Source organism: Lactuca saligna, chromosome 1 (genome assembly GCF_052625555.1).
Source record: "Lactuca saligna cultivar CGN05327 chromosome 1, ASM5262555v1, whole genome shotgun sequence".
Taxonomy (NCBI): Eukaryota; Viridiplantae; Streptophyta; class Magnoliopsida; order Asterales; family Asteraceae; genus Lactuca; species Lactuca saligna.
The window spans coordinates 178,969,985-178,992,915 of record NC_136417.1 but is presented as its reverse complement, the minus strand read 5'-3'; positions in this window follow the sequence as shown (position 1 = coordinate 178,992,915).

Below are 22,931 nucleotides of genomic sequence, written 5' to 3'. Positions count from 1 at the left end.
TAAATGGGTCCTAATTGAACCCATTTGCATGAAACTTAACATTTTAGGCCTCATAAGCCTAGAATGGACTAGATTACCTTTAATGGGCCTTATTGGGCCATAACAAATCTAATTAGCCCTAATGGGCCATAAACCTCATACTTTGATGAATATTGGACCGTGAACCATCTCCAAATACCAAATGGGCAAAAAAATCAAAATAGGCTAATAATATGGACTCAATAACACAAAGGCCCAAACTATTCTTTTTTCTTCTCCATTTCTCAGCCCAAGTAGAAAAAAAAGAGATATTAGGGGATTAAGGAGGATTAGCCACCTACTTATTACCAATGGGATTTCCATGCAAATCTCACATACTTCCATGCATCCATCCTTTCACCTCTATCTCTTTTCCTTCTCTTCTTCTTATCTCTCAGCCAAAGGGAAAAAAACACACACAATTCACTTAAGTTTCTCTCAAGGACTCACAACAACTTCTTCACTTCTCCTTCAAAATTTTTGAGAGTTAGGGCCTTTCAAGAAGGTTGTTCCACAATAATCATCATCATTGGTAAGTTATTGTTTAGATCCATAACCTAGTCTCTTTATTTCATCAAAATTTCTTCCAAACTCACACAATTTTCATGATCTACTCCTTAGAAGCTCCATAAACTCGAGATTTACATCAAGGTGTTGCTAGGGCCGAAAATTACCTCACTTTCTTCCATTTTTCTTCAAAATCATGAACAACAAGAAAATGTGAGTTCATACCCCTCTCTTTTCGGTTTTCATAAGTTTTATGGGGGCGAATACAAGTAAAATAACTAGATCTATGTGTATGTGTATGTTATGTGTGATCTCATGTGTTCATGTGGTAATTATGTAACGAAAATGAAAGAAATCTCAAGATCTATTGCTTTAGGAGGAAGATAAACATGATCTAAGATATTTTACACTAAACAAGTCAAGAATAATTACCCTCTAAGGTGATAATAAAAATATTGCAACATAAAACCGATTTTTGGGCTAAATTTGTCAAATAAACAAAGGTTGGGTTGAAAGTTTCCATCCACGGTTTTCTTAAAGACCAAAAGAGTCAAAACTATATAAATAAATATTTTTATGAATATTATACTCTTTAAAGGATTAGAAATGTAATTTGTAGCTTAATGGGCCAATTTTTGGGTTTTTCGGCCCATAGAGCAAAAAATTGCGAAAAATATGATTTTCAAGGTATTGAAATGGTGAACTTCTCAAAAAAGGGGGTAAAAGGGTAAACAAAACTAATTCAGGGGTTAAAATGGTTTTTTTTCAGACAAGGATAAAAAATGTAAAGTTTTTGGATTTTAGGCCAAAATTGTAAAAGTTACGAAAAGTTTGGACTTTAACTGAAAAACTCTTTACTGGAGGGGCTGAAACGGCCAAAGATTAAATTTTGAGCTTAAAACATCACTCAAACAAGTCTATGGGTTAAAAATGACATGAAATGGTTTAAGGGCCAAAAATGTCTTTTTTTAGGGACTAAAATTGTCATTTTTATTAAAGAAGGGCTGAAAAACTCTTTATAACTTGGGTCAAAATACCAAGTTATAACCTATAAAAATAGAATGAAGAATATACATATATTTTCAAATATCGTTATAAACAATCTACAAGCTTCATGCCGTTGTGAATGTAACAGTTGTTCAATCAAACTTTCCGACAACTATACTATACCTAAAATAAGTAAATATTCAAATTGTTGGGCTTGAAAGTTTCTAATAAGGCTTACTGGGCATTTGTGGCCCATTAACACGACTTTTGGGCCTAACGATAATAATAAATGTTATTGGGCCTCCTGTGACCTAATTACAGCTTTAAGGGACCCTCAATGGCTTTCACATGCTATTGGGCCTCCATAACCCATTAGCATTGCTAGTAAGGTCCAAATAAATCGTATGTGAAATAGGCCAACGCGCTCTTCGTATACTTGACAGCCTTAGATAACATACGCGACTAGTAGGACCTTGTGGTCCTCTTGTCCTCGTTTGATAGGCTTACCTTCTATTCAAGTAAACAAAAATCAGGTCGTTAACCAAGAGTAATTAAATTCATTTGGATTAAGTGAGTAATAACAGGCAACACCATTGAGTGTTGGTCGTGTTCTGTAGTTGTAATCAAAGTCTCCTAGAGGGAGAGCGAGAGTTTGTGTATAGATCTATACGGGGGTGACTCCCCCACACCTCAGTTGTTCGCTACAGTTAGACTCGACCAATCTAGGGTGAAAAAATCTTAAGATCAATTCCAGCGTTCGCTAGAATGCCAAGACAAAACAACTAGTCATTATCATGCATGATTATAACGACTCGCATAAATAAATTTAATACCATCCGAGTAATCAAGGGAATTCGTGATGATTAGTTGTGGCGGTATGATAATTCAAAACCATCATACTGTTTATCGGAAAATATCGCGTTTTCTGGGGTCATCAACATTGATCACTTGTACTTTCAATAACTACAACGCCAAACCTCTTATATATATACAAATTTCGAAATAATTCATGCATAAACCCATAGATCTTCACACTTTTTGTATAAACAATTGCAGTTTCAGAAAATATCGGATTTTCTAGGTTTTATAAACTATACAAAGCATTTTCATACCAAACCTGCTTATGAACTCACCAACATTCCATATGTTGATGTTTTTAAAATAACTTATATTCTCATGTAACAGGTAAGCTAAAGAGTAATACCAAGTATGTTAGGATTTTATGTTTTGAAAACTTTCAAACAATTTATGCTATGAAAATGTAATATTTAGACAATGTACTTGATGTGAACAATGTCAGTTGTAATGCATTAATGCATGGTGATGTTTATGTTATGATTCATGTATATTCATTGTGATGTTATTCTATTTAAGACACCCGAGCCCTCGGATGTTTCCGTCGTCTGGTTCGGGGTGTGACAGGTTAGTATTAGAGCTCTGTTTATAGTGAACTGGTATATCTAACCACACATTGATATGCAACCATAAACCAAAGAAGGACTAAAACAACTCTGAACAAAACAAATAAAATATACCAATAAAAACCTCTACTTGTACGATATAGGAAAAATAACACAATTTCAAATCAAATAAGATGATACTGGCATCTTGGTTATGTTGGGACTGTTCATAGTTGTATTAAGGGGTGCATGCAGCCTAATCAACTACATTTCCTCCGAAGTACAACTATCGCATGCCTTGGGGAAATCACGATGGTCGGTAAACCTAAAAACATACCCCTTTGTTACCAAGAAGAGAACACTACCTTAATTTACAGAATAATTAGAACATCTTAGGAATAATATTAGTATACATATACACTCTCACAGACAGTATGGCCGGCTTCCATCACCCCAGAGATCCGTATTTCCCTAATCAGGGGAATAATGGATGGTTGGAGGAGGAACCTGAAGAAGACCCGGAGGAGGAGTCTAAAGAAGAACCTGAGGCAGAAGTCGAGAGTAGGCCTGCTGAACCACTAGTGGACCTGGAAGAAGAAGAAGTTAAAGAAGACCTTTAGGAGGAACCCAACGATGACGGTGATGGTGATTCGGACGCGGAGTCCGAAGTCATCAATCCCCTAACCCGATTAGGGTGCCCGCTCATCGGATGGGCCCGACTAGCCCTACACCCCCCTGGCGTATCGATACTAAGAGGTGGAGCAGGCAACAGGAACAGTGACCTCCGTTTGGCATGGCACACAAGTTCTATGACTTGAAGGAGGGAGGACCGGTTGATCGCGCACTTCCAGTTATGGTGAGATGATTACGGGATAATGGTGAACTGGCTTAGAGCACCGTTGATCAGATGTACCAGATGTGGACCAGGGTTGAGTGGGTGGAGCAGAAGATATGATAAGTTCTCTGGAAATTCCATATGAGACAAGTAAGGTGGGAGGCTTGAATCCGAGATGCAGAGCGACAGATGGCCCGCCTTCAGGGAGCATCCACTTCTTCAGCACCACACCCTGGCGCATCCCACCATGGCTAGGATTAGTCGTACCTATCTTTAGTATTATGATTATATGATCTATGCTATGTACCATCGACTCTATGTTTATGTGATTACACTACTCATAGAGTCGTTATGCTGCCGAACTTGCACCAATTATGTATGCTCTTTCGAGCAAATTTTCATGTATTAAAGTACGAATATTATTAGTGGAAAATATATGTGTTCTATTGTGATGTTGTTATCTATTATGTGTTATGTATCCATGATTGTATGTTAACATATGAAACTACTTAAGTACATGCAATACACCTAGTTTATAGGACCACAAACTCACAAAAACCATAAGCACTCAACATCTTTCCGCTCCATGATAGAAAGATGCCACAACGACCTGCTCGTGGAAACCCTGGGCCAACCCCACCAGAAATCAACTCAGCTGCATTTCAAGCAGTTGTATATGCGGCAGTCACAGCAACGCTAGCACAGTTCAACTGTGACATCCCCATTTTCACGGCCAGAAAATACCGATTTTTTTTATGATTTAGAAAAATCAGAGTACCTCTTCTAATAAAAATGTTGCGAAATTTTATCCTAGTAAAACATGATAAATACGTTATCAAAGCATTTCTGAAGAAAAGTATTTTTAATTCGCTTTAAAACATTTGGGATGTCATTGTCAATATAGAAACATAAGCATAAACAGAAATTACACTTATTTACACTAGTGATCTACATCTCTTTAATCTCTCAGTGTAATGTGACTTCATCTCAACACCTGTAATATAAATAAACTGAGTGGGTCAGGTTGGGAAACCTGGTGAGTACATAGGGTTTTCAACCCACAATAATATAATTATTATGTTTAAACAATCAAACAATCGACCCAATTACCCATCCTCATTATCTTCTTTACTCTTAAGGATCTATCCTAAGAATCGTCTATCCCGCATTCATTCATTCTGAAGTTCTTTGCTTCCAGAGTTATAGGACTGGCACTAAATCCATAGTTGCTAATTCTCGTTCGTAAAGCATTACTTCCATACCTGCTGGGTACTAAATCCATAGCTACCAGTATTTATCTAATAGGTACTAAGTCCATAGCTACCAATTCCTAATAGGTACTAAGTCCCTAGCTACCAATATTTGTCCAATAGGCACTAAGTCCATAGCTGCCGATGTTATTTGTTAGGCACTAAGTTTATAGCAGCCAATGTTTGCTCACAACATCTTTTATCGCTCATCATTAATCTACCCATCTCATACCCAACATACTTGTATATTTAAAATACGTATACAGTTCAAATCATTTAAAACATGTATAAAAAAAACGTTCATCCAGCATACACAACAAGTATTCAGATAATATGCACACATAGCACGTAGTTTATATAAAATACTTCATATCTATGTGTAAGATGGAAGTAACTATGCACTCACAACATGTAATTTATATAAAATACTTCATATATATATATATATATATATATATATATATATGTGTGTGTGTGTGTGTGTGTGTGTGTAAGATGAAAGTAACTATGCACTCACCTGAGAACGTGGTGACTCGGTACTCGATCAGCGCTTCGTTTAATTTAAAATAATTTCCTTCGATGAAATCTAGTATTATTACCACAAAATTTTAGTCTATTATTTACCGTGACTAATTATTAGTCTTATTATTAGTATATAACCGTTTAAACAATACTTTCCAACCACTATGTACATACAGGGGTCAGACATAAATCACTGAAGGGCAGGACCATTTTGGTGTATAGCACTTCTTAAATCCAACAACCCCATGCGGCCCTTTAAACCAGATTCTCCGTACCGCGAGTAGTTAAAAAGATATTATAACGGCACTTATATAAATCATAATAATAACTCAAATATTTATTATAAATTTATAATAACAATACTAATTTTAAATATAAACTATATTTAAAATAGGGTAAGCATAACTTACTTACAAGGGGATTTTAGCTAGGAGTCGGGCTCTACAGGGGCAGAACTTCGTCGCTGAATCTTTCTAAAAAAGATTTGTGCAGCGCTTCAACGCTCACCTTACTATACTAAAACTACAACAAGAGAAGTTGAATCACGATGGACCGAAATGCTCAGGGGATTAGGAGAGAAAGACTTTTGAATCAAGAGAATGGTGCAAGAAATATGAGAGCCCAATGCTCTTATTTATACTAATTAAATTTTCAAAAACTATCCTCCATAATTACTTAATGACCTTTTAGTTATTTCAACAACTAAACACCCCTTTATAATACTATTTTAAATAGACTTAATGATATTTATACTAAACTAATGTCGAAAGAACTCAACATTAGTCTTATAATGACCGCATCGTCGATACCTTTCTAATGATATATACATATGTATATATGTGTGTACGTATTTATGATTTATACTTTATTTTAATACGTAAATATGCTATTATAATTTGTAACTCGTTCATATGAACTCTGTTTTTCATTTTATTTATATCCACGTGTAGGTGGAGATCTACTTTACAACTTTCGTTTAGACTCCATCGGCTAATTTTGAATTTATTTTGAAAGTTATATTTTTAACAGGTCGGGACAGATTGGTCCGTTAAAATCTCATAACTTCTTCATTCGATATCCATTTATGTCTGTATTTTTATCTTTATGCTACTAATAACGAGATCTTCGATTCTCGTTTAGGTTAAGTCGGCTAAAAACCGCTCGATCTAATATTCGAATTTCAGGTTGTACACTAGTAATCCGAAACATCGAAAAATCATAACTTCCTCATATGAAGTCAGATTTGGGCGTTCTTTTTATAGACTCTTTCGGTTTAACATATTATATGACTTTCGTTTAGATCGCTAAGGATAAATCTCGCTCTATCGTAAATTCATTATTTACGTTTCCCGGTATCGTGTCGGTTCTGTCGCGAAACTTCGACGAGTCATAACTTCTTCGTTATAACTCAGATTTCGGCGGTCTTTATATGTACGAAAACCTTGTAACATATACTACAAATTGGTTAAGATTATTTATTCTAAATAATATTTTTCCGAAAAGTCATTTTCGACACTTATTGCCTCTAATTTGACTAGCCCGGATCTACAGGCGTTACATCAACAATGGGAACAATAGTGGAGCCAACGGACAACGGGCTGGAAATTCGAACAATGGAATAAATCAAGGACCTACCAAGACATGCTCTTACAAAGGTTTCACCAACGCCAAGCCACGAACCTCTAATGGCACAGGTGGAATGATAACCCTAAAGAGATGGATCGAAAATGTGGAATCAATATTTGAGATATGCAAATGCCGCGAGGAGCTGAAAGTGAAGTTTACCGCATGCACGTTCGTTAACCAAGCTCTCACCTGGTGGAACGGATATGTAGAAGCCATGACTCTCCCCGTAGCCAACTCCATGTCGTGGGTAGAGTTAAAAGTAATGTTGATGGCCGAGTACTGCCTACAAGGCGAAATTTAGAAAATGGAGCAAGAGTTGTGGAACCTCACCGTCCGAAACTCCGACATTGATGCATACATATCAAGGTTTAGCGAACTGTAACTGTTGTGCCCTAGCATGATTACTTCAGAGGGAAAGAAAATTGAATAATTCATCTAGGGATTAACCACCCCAATTCAAGGAAATGTGATAGTTTCAAATCCTGAAACCTTCGACAGTGCCAAGAGGTTGGCCAAGAAATTGTACAACCACAACAACAAGAAGGGCGAGAAACCAGGGGAAACTGAAGGCAAGAAGGAGAGTGACAACAAGAAAGGAAATAATAACAAGAGAAAGGGGAGACAAGGCCCAAAGTCGTCAAAGAAGCAACAAACAGTGACAGTCAAAGAAGCAACAAACAGTGACAGTCAATGCTCCAGTCTCAGCTACTCCAAGTGCCCCTAGGCAGTATTCCGGGAATCTCCCAAAGTGCAACAAGTGCAGTCTCCATCATAATGGCGAATGTAGGGAGATGCATTGTACCAGTTGCAATCGAAAGGGTCACACGACAATATATTGCAGGACCTATCCTTCCCAGAACCAGCAGCATGGAAACAACAACAACAATAACACCAACAATAGCAGTAACAATGCGGGACCAAGCCACACCTGCTATGGATGTGGAAAGACTGGGAATTTGCATCGAAACTGCCCTAACATCAACAACCCTAGAAATGGAGGTGCCTGGAGAATGTTGACCATGGGTCAGGGACAAGCGTTACAGGATTCCGCTGTTGTCATCGGTACGTTCCTCCTAAACCACACTTATACATGCATCCTATTTGACACCAGGGCAGAACGAAGCTTTGTGAGTAATAGATTCAAACACTTGTTAAAAACGCAACCCCAGAAGCTTAATGAAACCTTTATGGTGGAAATGGATAATGGGAAAATAAAATCCACTCGGGAAATCTACATCGGATGTACCCTGACCTTGAACCATCACGTCTTTCAAATAAACTTAATACTTGTATCCATTAGGAGTTTCGATGTCATTATCGACATGGACTGGTTATGCCCCCACCATGCTGAAATTATGTGCCACGAGAAGGTTGTTCGCCTTCACCTCCCAAATCGTGAAACCCTAATTATATACGGAGACAAACCAAGCATGAACCTTCATCTTATCTCGTGCATTAAGGCATAGAAGTATCTACGAAAGAAAATTTTGACATTTCTAGATTACACAGTGGATAAGTCCACAGAAGAGGTCAATATTCGAGACATCACAGTGGCTTGTGATTTCCCATACGTCTTTCCTAAAGATATTTCGGGGAGACCCCCAGAAAGACAAGTCGAGTTCCGAATCGATCTCGTGCCCGGAGCTAGACCCATCGCCAAATCGCCCTATAGATTGTCTCCAACAGAGATGCAAGAACTGTCCAACCAACTCAGTGATCTTTTGAACAAAGGAATTATCCGACCCAACTTCTCACCTTGGGGAGCTATGGTTCTCTTTGTCAAGAAAAAGGACGATTCCTTTAGGATGTGTATTGACTATAGGGAATTAAACAACCTCACCATCAAAAATTGATATCCACTCCCACGAATCGACGATCTATTCAACCAACTTCAAGGAGCGAGTTATTTCTCTAAGATAGATCTGTGATCCGGATACCACCAACTCAAGGTCCGAGAAGAGGATATCCCCAAAACCGCTTTTCGAACTTGTTAGGGACATTAGCAAATTTGTTGTAATGCCCTTCGGTCTAACGAATGCCCCTGCCGAATTCATGGACCTGGAGAATCGAATATGCCGACCATTCCTTGACAACTTTGTCATCGTTTTCATCGATGATGTTCTAGTTTATTCTCGAAGTGAAGAGGAACATGGCCGACATCTCTGGCAAATCTTAGAAACCCTAAGAATCGAAAAACTATACGCAAAACTCTCTAAGTGTCAGTTCTGGCTCTGTAGTGTAAACTTTTTAAGTCATGTTGTTAGTCAAGAAGGGATACATGTGGATCCTTCTAAGGTCAAAGCCATTGAAGGTTGGGCGATCCCAACGACACCCACATAAATTCGTCAATTTGTAGGTCTCGCAGGCTATTATAGGAGGTTCATCCAGAACTTCTCTAAAAACAGCCAAGCCACTTACCATGCTTACACAAAAGGGCGTACCCTTTGACTGGACAGATATACAAGAAGTTGCATTCCGAAATCTAAAGCAAGCACTCTGTGGTGCACCGGTACTGTCACTGCCATAGGGAACAGAGGACTTTGTAGTTTACTGTGATGCATTGAATCAGGGTTTAGGCTTTGTACTTATGCAGCGTGGGAAGGTGATAGCTTATGTGTCCCGACAACTAAAGACACATGAAGTGAATTATACCACCCATTATCTCGATTTGGGAGTTGTGGTACTCGCATTGAAATTTTGGAGGCACTACCTTTATGGTACAAAGTGCACCATTTTCACGAACCACAAGATTCTCCAACACACTTTTAGTCAAAAGGAGTTGAACTTGAGGCAATGAAGATGGGTTGAACTGCTAAACGATTATGATTGTGAAATCAAGTACCACCCACGTAAGGCTAACGTGGTAGCTGATGCCTTGAGTCGAAAAGAATACTCGAATTATCGTGTGAAGACACTCTACATAACCATTCAATCCCACCTAACCTCGCAAATCAGAGTAGCACAGTTCGATGCCATGAAGGCGGAAAAGAAAACAAGTGAAGCATTACGTGGAATGGAAAAGAATTTCAAAGTGAAAGATGACAGAGCATATTATTTCATGAACCGCATTTGGATCCCTAAACTTGGAGGATTCATAAAAGTAGTCATGAATGAAGCCTACAAGACACAATTCTCCATCAATCCCGGTTCATATAAAATGTACTTGGATATTAAGCAATATTATTGGTGGCCCAACATGAAGACAGAAATTGCCACCTATGTTAGCAAATGCCTTACTTGCGCTGAAGTGAAGGTGGAATATAAGAAGCCCTCGGGATTACTACAGCAACCAGTAATTCCTGAGTGGAAATGGGAAATGATTACTATGGACTTTGTGACTAAACTACCCAAGACTATTGATGGTTTGGATACCATATGGGTAATAGTTGACAGGTTGACAAAATCCGCTCATTTCCTCCCAATAAAAGAGTCATATAAGATGGAACGATTGATAAGGATCTATATCAAGGAAATTGTGAGACTCCACAGAGTGCCAATATCTATCATCTCAGATAGAGATAGTAGGTTTACTTCACGTTTTTGGCAATCACTTTAGAAATCTATGGGAACACAACTTGACATGAGCACTGCCTACCATAAACGGATGGTCAAAGCGAGCGAACCATTCAAATGCTTGAAGATATGCTTTGCGCATGTGTGATAGACTTTGGAAGGTCATGGGATACCCACTTGCCCTTGATTGAATTCTCGTACAGCAATATTTATCACTCAAGCATCAAATTTTCTTCATTTGAGGAATTGTATGGGCGTAAATGTAGATCACCGTTGTGTTAGGCTGAGGTAGGTGACACTCAACTAGCCAGAGGAGAGACCCCAAGCAATGCATTAACAGGACCAGAAATCATACGTGAAACAACAGAGAAGATAATTCAAATCAGAGCTCGACTACAAGCATCACGAGACCGACAGAAGAGCTCCGCTGATAAACTGTAAAAGCCCTTGGAATCTCAAGTCGGGGATCAGGTGTTGTTAAAAGTCTCTCCATGGAAAGGGGTGATTTGTTTTGGGAAACAGGGAAAACTAAACCTACGATACATTGGACCCTTTAAGATTCTTGCCCGAATCGGCCCAATGGGTTATAGACTGTAGCTCCCTGCCGAGCTCAGTAGTGTACACCCCATGTTCCATGTTTCAAATTTGAAGAAGTACTTATCCGAAAAAACTCTCGTCATCCCATTGGAAGAAATTGAAATCAACGAGAATCTCCTATTCATCGAGGAACCCATCGAAATGATGGACAGGGAACTGAAGCGTACTAAGCAAAGTTGCATTCTGAATGTGAAAGTTCGGTGGAACGCGGAACGTGGACCAGAATTCACATGGGAACGTGAAGACCAGATGAAGCAGAAGTACCCTCACCTATTCTCGCATTCTCGAATCTAGCTTCAAAAAGAATTTCAGGACGAAATTCCCTCTAATGGGGGGATGATGTCACAACTAGGAATTCTGATACATTATAAACACTTAACAAAGAATGACAGTGTAACTAAAACTTGAAAAAATGTATGGTGTTTGTTCAATGACAATAAAATTCCATCAAATACCCTATACAAACATTCAAATAGTCAACGATATTTGGAAACCCCTAAAATCCCGGTTTAAGTCCATTTTGGACTAGGATTTTCTTATTGGGCCTAATGGACCAATAAGCTCCCAATTTGACTATTGTGGGATTAGAACTCTTAAATGGGCCCTAATAAAAACCATTTGCATGGAACTTAACATTTTGGGCCTCATAAGCCTAGAATGGACTAGTTTATCTTTAATGGGCCTTATTGGGCCATAACAAATCTAATTAGCCCTAATGGGCCATAAAACTCATACTTTCATGAATATTGGGCCGTGAAACATCTCGAAAGACCAAATGGGCCGAAAACCATCAAAATGGGCTCATAATATGGACTAAAGAGCACAAAGGCCAAAACTATTATTTTTTCTTCTCCCTTTCTCGGCCCAAGTAGAAAAAAAAAGAGAAATTAGGGGATTAAGGAGGATTAGCCACCTCCTTATTACCTATGGGATTTCCATTTAAATCTCACACACTTCCATGCATCCATCCTTTCACCTCTCTTTCTTCTCCTTCTCTTCTTCTTATCTCTCGGCCAAAGGGAAAAACACACACACAATTCACTTAAGCTTCTCTTACGGACTCACAACAAGTTCTTCACTTCTCCTTCAAATTTTTTGAGAGTTAGGGCCTTTAAAGAAGGTTGTTCCACAATAATCATCATCATTGGATAGTTATTGTTTAGATCCATAAGCTAATCTCTTTATTTCATCAAAACTTATTCCTAACTCACACAATTTTCATGATCTACTCCTTAGAAGCTCCATAAACTTGAGATTTACATCAAGGTGTTGCTAGGGATGAAAATCACCTCACTTTCTTCCATTTTTCTTCAAAATCATGACCAAAAAGAAAAGGTGAGTTCATATCCTTCTCTTTTCGGTTTTCATAAGTTTTATGGGGGAGAATACAAGTAAAATTTGTAGATCTATGTGTATGTGTATGTTATGTGTGATATCATGTGTTCATGTGGTAATTATGTAACAAAAATGAAAGAAATCTCAAGATCTATTTCTTTAGGAGGAAGATAAACATGATCTAAGATATTTTACACTAAACTAGTCAAGAAAAATTACCCTCTAAGGTGATAATAAAAATATTGCAACATAAAACCGATTTTTGGGCTAAATTTGTTAAAGAAACAAAAGTTGGGTTGAAAGTTGCCATCCACGGTTTTCTTAAGGATCAAAAGAGTCAAAATTGTAATAATAAATATTTTTATGAATATTATACTCTTTAAAGGACTAGAAATGTAATTTGTAGCTTAATGGGCCGATTTTTGGGTTTTTCGGCACATAGAGCTAAAAATTGCGAAAAATCTGATTTTCAAGGTATTGAAATGGTGAACTTCTGAAAACAGGGGTAAAAGGGTAAACAAAACTAATTCAGGGGTTAAAATGGTTTTTTTTCAGACAAGGATAAAAAAATGTAAAGTTTTTGGATTTTGGTCCAAAATTGTAAAAGTTATGAACAGTTTGGACTTTAACTGAAAAACTCTTTACTGGAGGGGCTGAAATGGCCAAAGACTAAATTTTGAGCTTAAAACATCACTCAAACAAGTCTATGGGTTAAAAATGACAAGAAATGGTTTAAGGGCCAAAAATGTCTTTTTTTAGGGACTAAAATTGTCATTTTTATTAAAGAAGGGCTGAATAGGTCAAACCAATACTTTTGAGTCAATTATATTATTACTAAGTTATTTGGGTCAAAATACCAAGTTATAACCTATGAAAATAGAAAGAAGAATATACATATGTTTTCAAATATTGTTATAAACAATCTACAAGCTTCGTGTCGTTGTGAATTTAACAATTATTCAATCAAACTTTCTGACAATTATACTATACCTAAAACAAGTAAATATTCAAATTGTTGGGCTTGAAAGTTTCTAATCATTATTGTTGGGCCTTTGTGACCCATTAACACGAAACGATAATAATAAATGTTATTGGGCCTCCTGTGACCCAATTACATGCCTAAGGGACCCTCAATGGCTTTCACATGATATTGGGCCTCAGTAACCCATTAGCATTGCTAGAAAATTCCAAATAAAACATATGCTAAATCGGCCAAAGTGCCCTTCGTATACTTGACACCCTTAGATAACATACACGATTAGTAGGACCTCATGGTCCTTTTCTCCTCGTCTGTTAGGCTTACCTTCTATTCAAGTAAACATAAATCAGGTCGTTAATCAATAGTAATCCAATTCATTTGGATTAAGTGAGTAATAACTGGCGACACCATTGAGTGTCGGGCGTAGTCTATAGTTATAATCAAAGTCTTCTAGAGGGAGAGCGAGAGTTTGTGTATAGATCTATACGGGGGTGACTCCCCCATACCTCATCTGTTCGCTACAGTTAGGCTCGGCCTGTCTAGGGTGACAAAATCTTAAGATAAATTCTAGCGTTCGCTAGAATGCCAAGACAGCCGAACTAGTCTTTATCATGCATGGTTATAACGACTCGCATAAATAAATTCAATACCATCCGAGTAATCAAGGGAATTCGTAATCATTAGATGTAGCGGTGTAATAATTCAAAATGACTATACTGTTTATCGGAAAACATTGGGTTTTACAGTGTAATCTACATTAATCACTTGTACTTTCAATAACTAAAATGTCAAACCTCTTATATATATACACGTTTTGAAATCATTCAAGCACAAATCTATGGATCTTCACACTTTTTGTATAAACAGTTTCGGTTTCAAAAAATATCGGATTTTCTGGGTTTTATAAACTATACAAAGCATTTTCATACCAAACCTGCTTATGAACTCATCAACATTCCATATGTTAACATTTTCAAAATAACTTGTATTTTCAAGTAACATGTAAGCTGAAGAGTAATACCAAGTATGTTAGGATTTTATGTTTTGAAAACTTTCGAACAATTTATGCTATGAAAATGTAATATTTAGACAATGTACTTGATGTGAACAATGTCAGTTGTAATGTATTAATGCATGGTAATTTTTATGTTATGATTCATGTGTATTCATTGTGATGATATTTAATCTAAGTCACGCGAGCCCTCAGACGTTTCCACAGTCTGGTTCGGCGGTGTGACAGTTTCCCTTCAACTTGTGAGCACCTGCAAAAGTGTCTTGGACTTGGACTGAAGGATTAAGAATAGAGTGAGGTTCCCCCGGAATTACGGATGAGAGTTCCTCTTGAACTAAAGATGGTTGCCCCTGCATTAAAGAATGATAAGCCATGTATCATTTCTTGTGTCAATATTTTCTTCTTCATCAAAGTCTGAGAAAGGATTTGAAGGAGTTGAGACTCTTTAGCTGGAATCTAGAGCTGCAACTTCAAGCATTGGAACCTCGATGGTTTTTGTATGAACCGGATTTGGAACCGGACTTGTACTTTCCCCCTAAACCGACAAGGTGGAAGTTCCGTGCGATAAATCTTCAGACATGGAGGGCCCAGAAACTTCGGTGTGTTGTTGTTGAGTTCCAGAGATACAAGAATTTCGGACAGTTGAGCAGTCTCTACTGAGTCGAAAAGGTCGTCATACTTAACTTCAACTATGTTGAGAGGACCCGAAGAGGAAGGGACATCACTTTCCACGATTGCTTTCGTTTCACTCGAGGGAGCAGTGTTGCGGACGTAATAGTCGTTGAATTTCACATCAAGACTTTCAACTATTAGTCTCGTGCGTCTGATGAGAACTCTTTAGGCCACCTTTTTTGTTGAGTAGCCAAGAAAAATGTCTTCATCTGAATTCGGTGGAAATTTGCACAGGTGATCCCTGTTGTTGATCATAAAACATCTACACCCAAATATGTGAAAGAATCGGACATTTGGTTTTCGATTGTTGAGTCCCTCATAAGGTGTTTTGTTGAGTCGCTTGCATATGATGCTTCATTTTTAACAAAGCATGTCGTCGCCACTGCTTCGGCCTAGAAGTATAGAGGAAGGTTTGTAAAATTTAGCATAGACCTGGCTGCTTCTACAAGAGTACAATTTCTTCGCTCTACTAGTCCATTTTGTTGCAGTGTGTATGGAGCAGAGAAGTTGTGACTGATACCTTTGGAAACTTAGAAACTTTTAAGGAGATGATTAGTGAACTCGGTTCCATTGTCACTTCGAATTCTGTGAACTGGTAGCCAGATTTGGAGTTCAATTTCTTTGATGAATTTTATCAGAATCTACGGTGTTTCAGATTTGAGTCTTAGGAAGAAAATCCATGTGAATCGAGTAAAGTTATCAACTATAACCAACATGCACTTCTTGTGATGGAGACTGGCTATGGTAGATGGACCGTAGAGATCAATATGCAGCAACTCTAGGGGTTCAGAAATTGATTAATCAATAACTAGTGGGTGACTTCCCTTTGATTGTTTTCCATACTCACAAGCATGATAGAGTATATCATTGTTGTATTTCAGAATGGGAAGACCTCGAACGAGTTCTTCTGTGACAAGGTTGCGGATATAGCGAAAGTTTAATGAACTAGTTTGCAATGCCATAACCAGCTAACTTCGGATATTGCTTTGGACAGAAAACATAACTGTGGTTTCCCAACGATCAATGAGATATCCAAGGGGTACATGGTCCCTTCGGACTTGGATTTGATCAAACAAGTGCTTTTTTCGCTTTTCATGATGTGGCAGTATTCATTATAAAACTCAACTCAATGACCTACTTTTCAGACTTGACCTACACTGATGAGATTATGCTTGAGGCCTTCTATGTAAGAAACCTTTTGTATTGAGTAGTACCATGTTGTTAATTCATTGTAGCCTCAGATGATACCTTTTGCATTATTACCAAAGGTGACATGTCCTTCACTACATATAGGCCTGAAACCCCGAAGGTATTCTAACCTTCCAGTCATGTGCAAGGAGTAGGCACTATCGATCAGCCACCCTCTTCTTATTCCTCCTTGCACAAATCCTAAAAATTACATGGTTATTTTGGGCACTCAATCAAGTTATGAGCCCGAGGTAACAAGTGAATGTTTGATAAGGTGTCTAAGTCCATAACTTATTTGGTATATACTTGACCCGACCGGCATGGTCCATTTGGGTTGCATCTCATCCAAACTATTATGGATAATTTTATGAGAGTTATACACATATGTTTATTAATATATTATGGGTTATAATATATTAATATGAAATTACGTTATTTAATTAGTTTTAGTCTTAAATTAATTATGAATTAATTTAGAGATTAAAAGGAATACTAATTAAATTATGGGCTATTTGTTTTATATAGTGTGGGCTAATACTCATTTGTTAATGGGCTAGGCTTATGTGGAAGTCCATGGATGATCCATGGAGCTTTTAACCCATGGATCCTTGGAAAGGAAAAGACATGGGTTATTAGGGTTTCACCCTAACCATGCATACTATATAAGCATGCTTATGGAGCATGAAATGGAGCCTAAGAGAAAACTAGTGAACTAGTGTGTGTGTGTGTGCATGTGTGTGGCCGATTTTATACAAGGTGTATACTTTCTCAAAGTTTTCCAAGAGTTTGTGGTGTTTGTGATTCCATTTGAGGCATTCACACTATTGGTGCTTGGCCCTCAAACTCCTAAGAACCAAACTCACCAAAAAGGTATGTAATCTCTTCTAACTCTTTTATGTTGAAATGTTCCCCATGCCATGTTAGATAGGTTATAAACCTTGGAAAATTATTATTTTGCATGTATTTAGACAAACATAGATCCAAGGTTTATTAGGGTTGCATGCACACTTAGGAAGTGTTAGATTGCTCACAACCCAACAGTGGTATCAGAGCCTAGGCTTGCTTGTTTGATACTTGATGCAAAATAGTGAAAAAAGTCGAAATCGTTGCTGTCAGCATGGTGGACTCGCCGAGTCCATTGGGGGGACTCGACGAGTCCAAGGCAAACTTCAACCTACTCGACGAGTCAGTTCATGCACTCGATGAGTAGGATCGAAAGAGTGCAGATTCTCGACTTTTGCTGCTGGAAATGGACTAGAAACATTACCCTAAATTGTTTTGGTGTTATAAAACTTATTTTAGTTGGTGTAATGGTTGTTCTAATCCATTTACAATAGCATATATCAAAATTCCATGATTTTATGTGTTCATATAATTCTTGAATTTTTGATGATCATGTTCATGTTCTTATGAATTTAGAAAATGATAGGAATTATTTGCTGAATTGTTTAGAATTAATTCTTGATCATTTATGTGTTTTAATGGGATTCATAATTTGTCCTCAAGTTATGGATTACCAAAGGTCACTTTTATTTAACACACACTTAAAACACATAAGTTACATGAAAATGAAGAGTCGTCATTTTTATGAACCTTTAATTCATAAGTTATGAAATGAAGAGTTTTGCAAAGTTACAAAACTTGCCCTCAAGTTTTGGAATTTGTAAAGTTTCACACTATTTAATAAACTTTAATCCAAACCTTAGAGTTTTAATAGTTAAAATTCAACCCTTATATTATTTATAACATTAATGGTTAATTATTATATATATGTATAAGAATAAGTCATTTTACCGTTAGTAGGCCTCATTCACGAAGCCGATCTATAAGGTGGGTATAAGCTTGTTGCCTATAAAATGGCGACTTAATGGGTGTATACTCTCACCCACCGCTTGCTTGATCGGTGGAGGGTCGTTAGCCAAACGGGTAGTACAATGACTTTAAATCCTCATTAAAAGTATAATGAATATTATAAAATAACTAAACCTTTTTAATTCCCAGTCTTAGTTATTTTAGGAAAATGTGAACATGGTGCTAATCCATGGAATTCACACTTTGTACCTTACCAAGTCGTTGGTGGAGCGTGTGTGGTTAACCGGCACACTAACTAGGACTAGTAAGGATCACGAAGGTTGACTTAATGTTTGTCATAGATCAATGGAGCTTGTGTGGTTAACCGGCACATTGATTAGGTGATAATATTAAGGTTACCAAGTGAATTAGCATGGTTATTCACACCTTGTTTTGTGATCCTCGGCATCCCAGTCACAAAACTTGAAGGGCACAATCGAGATTGAAACATGCCATTGAAAAGTTTAATGAATCTCAAAAGAATCTAGGAATTTCAAATCCAATTAAACCTAATAAATCATTTCGTTTTCATGGTGGAAATTGGTGAATCGTCATTCACCTACCTTTCAAATATATTATTACTTAAATTACGGCATCCCTCTTCTAAGTGTAATATATTGTGATTGGATCCTAGCCTTAATATTACATTTGTGTGTCTTATTAAGGATCCTAAATATCTAATCTAAACTTACTTTCTTCTTTCAGATGTCTTCCAACACTAATGCTTCAGGCTCTAACCCAACTGGTTCTTTCTCTCTCATGAATCTTTGTGGGAGGGTCATCTTTGATGGTTCCAACTTCATGGATTGGATTAGGAACATCAGGATGGTTACTCGTCACGAGGACAAGGAATACGTCCTCGATAAGGAGTTAAAAGAACTTGATGAGTCTACTGTTACTCCTGAGGAGATCGCTGAATTCAGGACTCATGAGAGAGATGCTACTAAGGTGGCATGTATCATGATGGCCACGATGACAGCCAAGCTCCAAAAGTCGTATGAAGATTTCTACCCTTTTGAGATGCACCAAGACATGATGGAAAGGTACCATCAGAGTGCTCGTCAGGAGCGGTATGAAATAATCTCCTCCATAATAACTACCCACATGAAGGACGGTGAATCCGTCACGGGCCATATGCAAAAGATGCAAAGGTATGTGGACCGTTTGCTGAAGCTGAATGTTAACATCCCTGAGGAGTTGGCAATTGAAATCATTTTGCACTCCTTGCCTTCTTGTTATGATCATTTTCGAATGACATATCATATGAACAAGGAGGAAGTTACCCTCAGCAAGCTTCAAGGACTCTTGAAGACCGCGGAATCCGGTCTTAAGGGTAAAGCGGTTGTTACCTCTACTACTCCTACTCCAACATCTACCCCTGTTTTAGCTATTGGGCAAGGCAAAGGGAAGAAGAGGAAGCACCCTTCGAAGGGTACCAAGGGAAAGTCTCTTGAAGGCTCCTCATCAAAGACCAAGAGCGGTTCTGCCACTCCTTCTGCCATTCCCAAGGATGCTGAATGCTTTTATTGCCATGAAAAGGCACACTGGAAGCGAAACTGCCCTAAGTACTTGCAGGATCTAAAGGATGGGAAAGTGAAACCCACCTATGCAGGTATTTACACTATATTGTCTAATTACTCAACATACTCTAACTCTTGGGTGCTTGATACAGGATGTGGCATTCACATATGTTCTGATTTGCAGGGCCTAAGAAGAAGTGAGGATGTGGAGCACGGAAAGATAAACTTAATCATGGGAATAGGAAGGCTTCACCTGTTTCCATGATTGGAGTTTATACTTTGTTGCTTAATAATGGGTTAAAATTATATTTGAATAAATGTGTGTACTCGTCTGAAATGGCAAGGAATATTATTTCTTTTCATGCATTGTACAAAGAAGGTTTTACCTTTTCGTTTGATAATGAATGTGGTGGTATTAATGTTTTCTATAAAAATGTGTTTTATTTTAAAGCCTTACCTTGTGATGGTGTGTATGAAACTGTGTCGATTGTAGAAAACTTAGGAAATAATGTGTTGTATATTGATTCTTCTACTAGCCTAGATAAAGCATCATTGTGGCATTGTCGTCTTGGACATGTAAACAAGAAACGCATAGGCCAACTCCAAAAGAGTGGAGTCTTGGAATCATTTGACCTTAAATCAGATGATAGTTGTGAATCTTTTCTACTTGGAAAAATGACAAAATCACCCTTCACTGGAAGTTGTGTGAGGGGTGAGGGTTTGTTGGACCTAATACATACTGATGTATGTGGACCATTCAAAACCGCCACAAGGGATGGTAATCGGTATTATGTGACTTTTATTGATGATTTCAGTAGATATGGGTATGTCTACTTAATCAAACATAAGTCCGAAACCTTTGAAAGGTTTAAGGAATTCAAACAGGAAGTAGAAAATCAATTGGGCAGGAACATTAAGATGCTTCGATCCAATCGAGGTGGTGAGTATCTTAGCACCGAGTGCCTTGACTATCTTAAGGAGTGTGGGATTGTCTCACAATTGACTCCTCCCAGGACACCACAGCTGAATGGTGTAGCTGAGAGGCATAATCGAACTTTGTTGGACATGGTTCGCTCTATGATGAGTCGAGTTTCGTTACCAATCTCTTTTTGGGGGTATGCCTTAGAGACTGCCGCCCATATCCTTAATCTAGTCCCTACAAAGAAGGTTACCAAAACACCTCATGAGATGTGGACTGGGAAGGTTCCCAATTTGTACCACATCACAATTTGGGGTTGCGAACCTTTCGTGAGGCGTGAAACTCATGATAAGCTTGAACCCCGAAGTGAAAGGTGTATTTTCATCGGCTACCCACAAAAATCCTTCGGTTACCTCTTCTACAGACCCAGTGAGAATGTGGTCTTTGTAGCACGAAGGGGGATCTTTCGCGAGAAAGAATTTATAAGCCAAGGAGACAGTGGGAGGCAGATTGATCTTGAAGAAATTCAAGAATCAATTGGTGAAGGAACCTTAGACACTAGCAATCAACCTGAGGAGGAAACTCCTGTTGATCCAGCTGACGAGTCTGTACCTCCGAGGCGTTCCACACGGGTTAGGAACACACCTTCGTTTTATTATGGTTTTCATATTACTACGGAAGGTGATACGTTTATTAGTGATAGTACACTGGTAAATTTGGATGAACCCAGCAGTGTTAAGGAAGCCATGGCAGGCCCGGAGTCTGCTAAATGGAAGGAGGCTATGGACGGCGAGATGCAGTCCATGTATGACAATCAAGTTTGGAACTTGGTTGACAATGTACCAGGACGTAAAACAGTAGGGTGCAAATGGATCTTCAAGAAGAAGACAGACATGGAAGGAAAGGTGCATACTTATAAGGCCCGACTGGTTGCGAAGGGTTTTACTCAAACTCAAGGTATTGATTATGATGAAACCTTCTCGCCGGTAGCAAAGATTAAGTCTATTAGGGTTATGTTAGCCATTGCAGCATTTCATGATTATGAAATATGGCAAATGGATGTCAAAACCGCTTTCCTTAACGGAAAGTTGGCTGAGGATGTGTACATGAATCAGCCAGAGGGTTTTGTCAGTGCAGAGTAACCTAATAGAGTATGCAAGCTTGAGAAATCCATTTATGGATTAAAACAAGCATCTCGTAGCTAGAATCTTTGTTTTGATGAGAAGGTAAAAGAGTTTGGCTTCTCGAGAAGCGAAGATGAGTCTTGCGTGTATGTCAGAGCTAGTGGGAGTATAGTTAGCTTCTTGGTACTGTATGTGGATGACATACTACTCATAGGAAATGACATCCCAACCTTGCAGGAGGTTAAGTCCTGGCTTGGGAAGTGCTTTGCTATGAAGGATATTAAGAGAAAGGAGTAGAAGACTAATTGGACTTAGTCAGAGTATCTACTTGGACAAGGAGTTGAAAAGGTTCAACATGGAGAATTCCAAGAAAGGAGATTTACCGATCCAAAGCAATACCAAACTAAGTAAGACTCAGAGTCCGAGTACAGAGGCAGAGATAGCTGAGATGAGCCAATTACCATATGCTTCCGCAGTTGGCTCAATCATGTATGCTATGACTTGTACCCGTCCTGATGTGGCATTTGCTTTGAGCATGGTCAGCAGGTATCAGGGGAACCCTAGCAAGGCTCATTGGACTGCGGTAAAGAACATTCTCAAGTACCTGCGGAGGACTAAGGATTGGGTCCTTACCCTTGGTGGCAGTGATGACTTGAAAGTATTAGGGTATAGTGATGCTGGTTTTCAGACTGATAGGGATAATTTCCGCTCTCAGTCAGGCTGGATCTTTACCTTAAATGGAGGGGCAATTTCTTGGAAGAGTTCCAAGCAGGAGACGGTGGCTGATTCGACTTGTGAATCAGAGTATATAGCAGCGAGTGAAGCAGCGAAGGAGGCGATATGGCTAAAGAACTTCATCGGAGACCTTGGAGTTGTACCAGCTATTAAGGAACCTATAGAGATTTTCTGTGACAACAATAGTGCGGTTACCTTAGCCAAGGAACCAAGAGATCATGGCAGATCCCGACACATTGACAGAAAATATCACTTCATAAGACACAAGATTGAAGAAGGACTCCTTGTAACAAGGAGGATATCGTCAGATGAGAATCCTGCAGATCCCCTTACGAAGGGAC